Source organism: Mastomys coucha, chromosome X (genome assembly GCF_008632895.1).
Source record: "Mastomys coucha isolate ucsf_1 chromosome X, UCSF_Mcou_1, whole genome shotgun sequence".
NCBI classification, from domain to species: domain Eukaryota; kingdom Metazoa; phylum Chordata; class Mammalia; order Rodentia; family Muridae; genus Mastomys; species Mastomys coucha.
In genome coordinates, this window is record NC_045030.1 from 12,164,200 (window position 1) to 12,174,311 (window position 10,112).

The following is a 10,112-nucleotide window of genomic DNA, read 5'->3' on the forward strand; positions in this document are numbered from 1 at the left end:
TTTGGTCCTAATAAATGAATATTTAAAAATATTATTTCAAATTCAAAATACAAATGAATGATTTATTGATTTAAGTGTAAGAATTCTCTCTCTCTCTCTCTCTCATTATCCATCTGCCTTTTCCTCTGGCTTTCAAAGACTGGGCTGACTCCCAGGCTGGATTTTATTCCAGGCTCTTCTGAATGGCTTCCCCACTGTTCCAGGGGGCAGGCTATTACTCCTGTATTTTTCTTTGTGTGAACAGAGTTCCCTGTGGTGTGCTGAGAATTGCTGTTTAGTTGATGGTATTTTCACTTCTGCCTGGGTCTTGCTTTATAGGGCCAAGCTGAAAATTACTCCTCAGCTTGAAGTCATCAGTTTAAGAATTTGATATTTCTAAAATATAATTTCCAAATGCCACTTTCTCCTTCCTCTTTTTGCTCAGGTTTTCTTTCTGCATTTCTACTCTATTGGTTAAAGTTTGACAGTTTGCAGCAAACTTTAATGTTCAAACTTTCTATTACTTGTCAATGCTCATTTGATTACATGTTTGAGGTTGTTCTTACTCTCCATAAATCTAGGATTTTTATACTTCCTCTGGCATGCTTTTTTTTTGTTCAGTAAGATTTATCACAGGCTTCTAGGCTTACTATAGATGTTCTTCAACGTATATGAATCTAGAGATATAAAGGTAAGAAAATAGAGCTTCAGATGGGGTTTTTAGTTGATCCAGGGGTGTATTGCCACAAAGCATACCCCCCACACATGTTGGAGGGCTGAGTCCTAGTCTATATTTCTGGTTGACCCATAGAAAGAAGAATCCTATGAAAGGCCACAGAGAGGACTTTAAGTGAGTGATTTCAGATGTTTGTATCTTCCTTTGGAACCCAGCAATCCAAATACTGTGGCTTCTGAAAACTGTTCCCTAAAAGTGGGGGAAATATCTCAGGATAGATCTTAAGTTATGTATCACTTACTACTATGCTAAGATATTGTTAACTGACATTAAATATTTTTAGGAGGGGGCATCAAATGTAGAGAAATTCAACATGTGTACTCAAGTCAAAATTGCTGTTCTGTAGTCAGAAGTTTTACTATGAACAAGAAAACACAGCAAAGATAAGTAAACAGTGCTAGGCAGCAAAATTCTTCATTATGCCACAGTTATGTCTTTCTAACCCAGGAGGCACAGAGAGAAACAGAATGTGCCTCAAGGTGGAGCCCTTGAACCACAAAGTTTTGAAGCAATCTGTAAACTAGTCAGATGCAGGCAAAGTTTGAGTTGGTCAAGGAAGGTTGGCTGTAGGAAAGTAGAAGGTGGGAAGAAGCTGTGTTGCCTCCCTTCAAAACTTTCACTAGAGCCAGGCAAACCAAGAGTGGAGGCAGATGTGGGAGTTTTCAGACTCAGGTTCCACCTGCTTTTTGGTTTAAAGGATCAAATCAGGGAGGTAAGAAATTTCTGTTGATAGTTTGTTGATTTCTCTAGTAAAATACACATTTCTTTCTTTGAAAAACCGTCTTGCATTTTTGATGTACAGCTTGAAGTTTTAGTAATGTTCTTTGAGCCCTAGCAAGTTCTTTTTCTTTTTATTGTGTGAAGGAACTAAAGCAAAAGGATGAATCAAGTATAAGCCAATGTGATCCTGGGTAGATGTACCCCAGAAAGATAATGGATAAGAAGGAAGATCTTGTCATGTAGTAGAGAGAGCTAAGCCTCAGCATCTGCTGTGCTGAGGACATAATCCTGCCTCTGCCTAATTCCTAGCTATTCCTTGTTCCCTAACCTACTAGCTTTCTAGTCCCTTAAGAATCAGAGAAAATATATGAAAGTGCCTGGTGCTTGTTCTTACTACCAGAGTCCCTTTGAAGGATCATTGTTGGGGCAGCCACTTATACATGTTCAGGCTGCACATAGAATGAGACATTATGTTTGTGGATGTGGTATGTACACTACTAACATGTGAAATATGAATATGAGTGAGCTGAAGAACAGGTAAATGCTACCTTCTTTCAAGATGGCCCAGGGGTCATGTGCTTATCAGGGCCAGCATGTGGGCAGACATGTCCTTGTTTATAGGACTGTTCTGTGCTCTGACTTCATCTCACTCTCCTGCCTCCAAATAGTAATCCTATACAGGAAGATTAAGAAGCCAGCTGACATCCCCAGCAGCCTATGTGGACATAGGAAGCTAGGAGTCTTGGGTAACAACTTGATATGCGCAATGGTTTGGTCTGATTCTTCCAAGGCTTTTTGTGCTTTGAACAATTTTTTCTCAGACAGTAGCGCTCCTCCCAATATCTCCAGTCATCCTTCCCTCTTCAGTAGGTGGGTCATGCCTACCTCTAGGGTCACATTTCTCTGGCAGGCTGTGTAAGGTTGCTTGTCAGATTATAGCTAAGTGTTTTAGTTAGGAGTTTACTGCTATGAACAGACACTATGACCAAGGGAACTCTTATAAGGACAACATTTAATTGGGGCTGGCTTACAAGTTCAGAAATTCAGTCCAGTATCATCAAGGTAGGAACATGGCAGTGTCCAGGCATGCATGGTGCAGGAGGACCTGTGAGTTCTACATCTTCATCTGAAGGCTGCTAGGAAAAGACTGGCTCCTATGTGATTAGGGGGAGAGTCTTTTGCCCACTCCCACAGTGACACACTTCCTCCAACACTCACTTCAATAGGCCACACTTCCAAATAGTGCCACTCCTTGGGCCAAGACTATTCAAACAACCACTAGAAGTGATATGACAATCTATTATATCACATCATATGTAGGACAGACTTTCTTTGGGTGATGTCCTGTATGTCCTGTATGTAACTCCTTACATTTAGGAACATCATATAACTTAAAAATGTTTTTATCTTTCCATTCTATTTGTCATCTCCTTTCTTCACCTGCACCTCGACCCTGATCTCCCAAGCCTCTCTTGACTTTTTTCCTTTTCTAGCTGAGAATTCTTCCCATCATTCTCTTTCCTTCATCTTTACTTTCTTTTTTTTGAATGCACCAAACACATTCACATTTATTTTCTTTTTTTCTTTAAAGCAAATGACTAAAACTCAAATTAGCAGCTTTTTTAAACCTAAACTTAACATTACATATTTAAACAATAGTCAAACTGATGAGGTTGCCAGCATCTATGCACAGCTAGAAAACATCCTTAGTTTACACTAAACCAGAAATATACTACCATTGATGCAGTAATAGCTTTCAATACTAAATACTGAAAATAAAATTGAAGTGTTTCTGTAGAAGAAATGGCAATGTTAACTTCACAGCAGGCTGACTCTACTCACAGTTTAACACAATGGGAAGCAGATCCATGATGGTGTTAAAAAACCAATCTCGTCCTAGCACTACTCAAGAGTCACAAGGCTCACCTCAGATTACATTTTGTTTTTCAAAGTGCATACAGAGATTACAACAATTTTAAAGACAATAGAAAAAGAAAGAAAGGTCCTATTTTGTGGTTCCAACTACAAACTCAAAAATCTGATAGATGGGGGCTCCAATGAGCTGTTATACAGAAAGTCGAGTTCGTTTGAAATCTTCAAAAAAAAAGTTCCTGTTATTTCTCAAATGGTGCTTGTTATGGTTTAACGTTTCTGGTTAAATGTGTGCATTTAATTACTTGTTATCCAAGCGTAGTAGGTGCTCCTTATCATTTATCATCAAGGACTTTAACTGTCCATCTTCTTCAACTTCTACTCTTTCTTGACGGTTCTCCACAATTCTCTTTGTAGTGATTTCTTTTTTTTGCCATTAACTATCTTAGTTGAAGTTGATATTGATTTGAAGTTACCCATTCCACTACTGCCAAATGACGCTGAAGAGAATGAAGTGAGACCCCCATGACCTAGTGACCCAAATGGAGTAAAGCCTGTCTCAAAAGCAGGAAATCCACTTCCAAAAGAAGAAAATCCACTGAAAGCAGAGAAAAAGGAGCCAGCACCTCGGCTTCTACTTCCTTGGGGACCCCTTGGGTTTCCAAAACTTTGAAGACTCATCAAATGAGTCTTCAAAGAAGTCAAATGAAAACGGGTCCCTTCTACCAAAAAATTCCCTGAAGACATCATCTGGGTTCCAGAATGTGAAGCCAAACTCAAATGGACTGTCAAAATGACTTCCACCTCCTCCTCCACCAACATTTAATCCTTCTTTGCCATATTTGTCGTAGATGTCCCACTTTTTAGCATCCGATAACACTTCATATGCTTCAGCTACTTGTTTGAATTTCTGCTCTGCATCTTATTTTCAGGATTTTTGTCTGGGTGCCATTTAAGTGCCTGTTTTCGATACGCCTTTTTAATGTTCTCAGGTGAGGCATGTCTCTGCACGCCCAACACTTCATAGCAATCCACCATGTTTTATCAGACTGTTGGAACAAATCCGAGGACACAGCAGCTAACGAGGAGAGAAGTCAGGTGTCCGGTCTCCTCTTGGCTCTGGCACAGCTGCGCTGGTAGAGGCGTCGGCGTCTCCATCTTTACTTTCACTAACTGTTTTTCATTATTCTTGTCAGTATCTACCCTTCTCCCTTTATACCTTCCTTCCCATCAAGAATTTGTCTTTCCTTTACTTCTGTTCCCTCTCTTCCACCCTATCAGTGTCCCTCCTTCTATTTCCCTTTTTCAACTGTTCCATTTTATTCGTTAGCACTGGATCACAGAGTTCCAGAAGATGGAAGGTCATATAGTAGTGCAGATGTCAAGGCCCCTTAGGCTAAAGTCAGTTCTTTAACTGTCCGTTCACTCTGAATAACAGAGTCTACAGTAGTGGCCACCATGGATTTAGATCTGTAGACAATGAGTAAATTCCCCATTCAGCTGGAACTGTAAATTTATACTGTGCCCAGTCTGGTTCATGACTCATATGCTCTTGAAATTACAAAGGCAGGAGGATCACAGAGTGTTTTCAAAGCTAGTGTAATGGACTTCACAGTTTTTGAAGACCATTGTCTTCTCTGAGAATCAGCTGAAACTTTTAGACCATTTTCTCAGAAAAATGCCATTCCCTGGAAGATTTGCTTGAAGTGTTTATGATGGCTTCTGTAACCTGCTTCTACAGACATTCACATTGCCTGAACTACTTCATTGTAGCAGAACAAAACATCTCTTGTCTTGCTCATACAGATAGATACTCAAGATCTTTTCACGGTTTTCAGTTTTGAAAACCCCTCCCTCACTCCTGTTTTCAGTGCAATATCAGGTTTTGCTCAGAGATGGTTGTCTTGCTAGCAGTAATCAATACATCTTTTAATTATAATTGCATTGAGTCTAGGGTCTGATTTAGAAACTCCTTAACAATGTTATGGAGTACACAGATCTCCTATAACATATTCATGGATTTTCTAAAAGCTCTTCTGTTGAAAGTCAGACAATGTAAGTTCAAATTCCAAAGAAGGGCCTATTTTACTGACAATTGGTGTCACAAGCTGGAAGGCTGAGAAATACGGCAGATCTCTGCTGAGAATTTTCTAGATCAAGTGCATATTGGTTAATTATACCAATCTTACGCTTTTGCTGCTCTCTGTAAAGAGTAACATTGCTTTTCAAGGTTTCTCCTGTTTTGACCAGTGGGAAACCTAGCTGTTTTTACTGCGAAATCACTGAGGTGCAGCTTCATCCAGAAAATGTTCACCAGAAAGCTGTAGCTTTCCATAGCTTCCTCTTTAGTCAGCTTGGACTTAGTGTTTATTAACAAAACATTGGAATAAGGAGGTCACATCCTTCATCCAAACCTTCTGACTCAGTGTGGCTTTTTCCACATGAAAATTAAATGTAAGAGAGAAGGATCCCAATTACTCAACTTTGGAAATAAATTTTTTTCTTGAAGTCTGACTTCTGGGTTTAATCAATGTGGCCTAACGAATTAACTTGTGGGTTATTTCAAGCATGTTCCTTATGCTTTGTTTGTATCCTTAATGGAAATTTAGTGCTTTTTAATTAATTAGTACCCTTCTTCATGATGCCCATTAGGTCTTCCAAGTTTACAGATGAAATCAGATTTTCAAGAGCAATTTACTCTTTTCTCTCTTTTGTTAGGTGTTGTTTGAAATGGCCTTTCTTCAGTGACTTGAATTAACAAGTACTAAAAGCAATCTTTGTGTGAAATTTAGCTCTAATTGAAAGGAAGCTAAAGAGAGCAGCACCAAACCTTTGTTATCTCTAGATTGTGTTTTCCAGTAAGGGTAGGGAACTATTGGGACTAGGATAAAGCAGGGAATAAGAGGGACACAGGCAGGTGGGAATTCACAGGCTCAAGAGATTATTAATCCCTTTGCCAGGAGAGTTGTGATATGCCAAGTTCAAAAGAAACATGTCTTAATTAGGGTTTTACTGCTGTGAGCAGACCCATGACCAAGGCAAGTCTTACAAGGACAACATTTAATTAGGGCTGGCTTACAGGTTCAGAGGTTCAGTCCATTATCATCAAGGTGGGAGCATGGCAGCATCCAGGCAGGCATGGTGCAGGCAGGGCTGAGAGTTCTACATCTTCACCTGAAGGCTGCTAGTAAAATACTGACTTCCAGGCAGCTATGATGAGGATCTTAAAGCACACACCCACAGTGACACACCTACTCTAACAAGGCCACACCTACTCCAACAGGGCCACACCTTGACCAAGGATATACAAACCATAACATTCCACTTTCTATCCCCCATAGGCTTGTTCAAACATATGAGTCTATAGGGGCCATACTTAGATATAGCAGAAGGCAAAATAAATTTAGTCCAACTTCAAAAGTACCCATAGTTTATAGCAGTCTCAACAAGGTAAAAAGTCCAATGTTCAAAGTCTCTTTTGAGATTCATCCAATCATTTAACTATAATGCCTAAAGCAAGACAGGAAACCAGCTGGACAAACTCTACACTGAATCTCCACGTCTGATGTCAAAGAGATCTCCAGATCTCTAATTCATTTTTCATATTTGTTGGCTGCAACCAACTTTTTCTACTGGGCTGGTTCCACTCCCTGTTAGCAGCTTTCTACAGCAGATAGCACACATCTCCAGCATACAGGAAAATCTTGCGGTTTCCAAGGCAATTTCAATGTTACAGCTTTTTGTTTCAATGTCTGAGATCCACACATGATCTTCTAGGTTCCTTCAAAGGGCTAGTGTCACTTCTCCAGCTCTGCCCACTGTAGCACTCTAAGCACAGGTTGATTCACTCCACTGCTGTTGCTGTTCTTATTGATCATTCCATGGTATTGGCATCTCCAATACACTGGGGTCTTCTGCAACTAGGCATCATCAATAGCCTCTCATGGACTTTATGGTGCCAAGTCTCAACTTCTTTGCATATGACCCTTCAGTTCTGGGTCATCAATTGCAACTGAAGTTGCACCTTCACCAATGGACTTCCATGGTCTCTCACAGTGCCAAGCCTCAGCTGTTCTTCATGACCCCTTCATGCCTTCAAAACCAGTACCATCTGTGTGACTCTTACACATTACTAAGGCCAGCTGCAGCATGAAGGACAACCTTGGCCATTTCTGGAACACAGCTTCTTTGTACTCTCAGAAAATACTTCCCAGAAGATTTCCCTTCAGTGGTGCTGGTCTTTTCTTAATCACCACCAATTTCTTAGCTCCAGCTAACTAACATCAATTGTCCCAGTAGTCGCTTCTATTCTGGACTCTAAAGCCAGAGCCTCGTGGCCAAAGCTGCTGAGTTCTGTCGCTTGCTGGGGCTGGAACAGGGCTCTTTGTTCTATAAAATTGTCATTAGCTTTCTGTTTTCCAGCTCTTTCACTGCCTAAGTTTAGCTGTCCTGGATCTTGCTCTGTAGATTGACCTTGAACTCAGAGATCTGCATGCCTGTTTCCTGGGATTAAAGGTGTGTTCCATCGCTCCTAGACTTAAGCTTTTCTTCATCTAGAACTTGCTCTGTCCCAGGCTGGCCTTGAACTCAGAGATCTGCTTGCTTTATCTCCTGGAATTAAATTTGTGTACCACCACGCCTGTATCTAAATTTAGCTGATAGAATCTTACCCTAAAGTCTCACTCCCTTAATCATTTATCTCCTAGAACACAGGATTGGGCTCCATTTCACTTCCTGGTGTCCCTTTAATACTTGAACCATATATTTTATATTTTTCCTTTCTAAGCTTGCTACACTTGTTCAAAATGATCTTCATGAGAAGAAAGTCTCTGCTAGGCATTTTTGAGACTACCTTTGTCAATGCAATTAATATAAATCTCTTTACCTTAGCCTCAGGTAGACTCTTCAGAGAAGGGCAAGCAGCAGCCACTTTCTTCACCAACATACCACAAAACAGTCCCTACACCACATATTGCATGCTCCCTGGTTGGTTGCCCAGGCTCTGTGAGTCACCTGTGGTCCTAGGTTAGTTGACTCTGTGGGTCTACTTGTGGTGTCCTTGACCACTCTGACTTGCTCACTTCTATCCCTCCCTCTTCCAAAACACTCCCTTGGCTCTGCCAGATGTTTGCTGTAGGTCTTTATTTCTGCCTTTCTGCTGCTGGATGAAGCCTCTCAGGAGAGAGTTATGCTAGGTTCCTGTCTGCAAGCATAACAAGGCATCATTAAAAGTGTCAGGGGTTGTTTCTCAGAAGGAGAAAACAAATAAATAGTCTTCTGAGGTGGGTGGACAGATAGGACTGGGTAAGAGAGGAGGTGAGGAGGGGAACAGGGGTATTAATCAGGTGTTGGTAGAAGAGGAGTGAGAGGCCTGGGATGTGAGAGGATATAGGGAGTCTATAAACATGACTCTAGGTTAGATTACTACCAGGGGAATAAGATTCATGCATGCACTCTCCCTTGGGACCCAGTTTCTTTGGGTCTGTGGAGTATAGCATGGGCATCCTATATTTTATGGCTAGTATCTACATATAAGTGAAGACATACCATGCCTTTTCTTTGGGTAATAGGTTACCTCATTCAGGATGATATTCTCAAGATCCATATACTTTGTCTGCAAAATTCATGATGCCTTTGTTTTTCATAGATGAATAGTATTCCACTTTGTAGATGTAACACATTTTCTTTATTCATTCTTCAGTTGAGGAACATCTAGGTTGCTTCCAGTTTCTGGCTATTACAAATAAAGTTGCTATAAATGTAGTTGAGCAAGTGTCCCTGTGGTATAGTGGGGTATCTTTTTGGGTATATGCCCAGGAGTGATATAGTTATGTCTTAAGATAGAACTATTCCCAGTTTTCTGAGAAACTACCAAATCGATTTCCAAAGTGGTTGTACAGGATGGCACTCCTACCAGCAATAGAGAAATGTTCTTCTTGCTCCACATCATCACTAGCATGTGCCATCATTTGAGTTTTTGATCTTAGACATTCTGACAGCTGTAAGGTGGAATTTCAGAATTGTCTTGATTTGCATTTCCCCAGTGACTAAGCATGTTGAACATTTTTTTTAAAGTGCTTCTCAGACATTCAAGATATCTCTAGTGAGAATTCTGTTTAGCTCTGTACCCCATTTATTAATTAGGTTATTTGGATTTTTGGTGTCTAACTTCTTGAGTTCTTTGTAAATTTTGGATGATCTCTAGGAGATGTAGAGTTGGTGAAGATCCTTTCCCAATCTGTAGGCTGCCATTTTGTCCTATTGACAGTGTCCTTTACCTTACAGAAACTTTTCAGTTTCATGAGGTCCCATTTATCAATTGCTGATCTTAAAGCCTGATCCGTGGCTGTTCTGTTCAGGTTGTTGTTTTCTGTGCCAATGAGTTCAAGGTTATTCCCCACTCTCTGATCTATTACATTTAGTGTATCAGGTTTTACATCGAGGTCTTTGATCCACTTGGACTTGAATTTTGTGCAGCGTGATAGATATGGATCTATTTGCATTCTTCTACATGCAGAGATCCAGTTAGACCAGCATCACTCGTTGAAGATGCTTTCTTTTTTCCACTGGATGGTTTTGCCTTCTTTGTAAAAAATCAAGCATCCAAAAGGATGTGGGTTTATTTTAGGGTCTTCAGATTGATTCCACTGATAAATCTATCTGTTTCTATACTAATACTATGCAATTATTTTTATTACTATTGCTCTGTAATTCAGCTTGAGATCAGGGATGGTAATCCCTCAGAAGTTCTTTTATTGATCAGGATTGTTTTAGCTATTGTCATGGTTTGAATATGCTTGGCCCA

At 40.2% G+C, this 10,112-nt stretch overlaps 1 pseudogene across 1 annotated transcript; it reads right to left on the reverse strand.

Annotated features, from left to right (window-relative positions):
- Nucleotides 1-3,608: 3,608 nt before the first annotated feature.
- Nucleotides 3,609-4,372, reverse strand: LOC116091856 (annotated as a pseudogene). Its single transcript, XR_004119093.1, has one exon. The product of XR_004119093.1 is annotated as a dnaJ homolog subfamily B member 6-like (transcript).
- Between the last annotated feature and the right edge of the window lie 5,740 nt (nucleotides 4,373-10,112).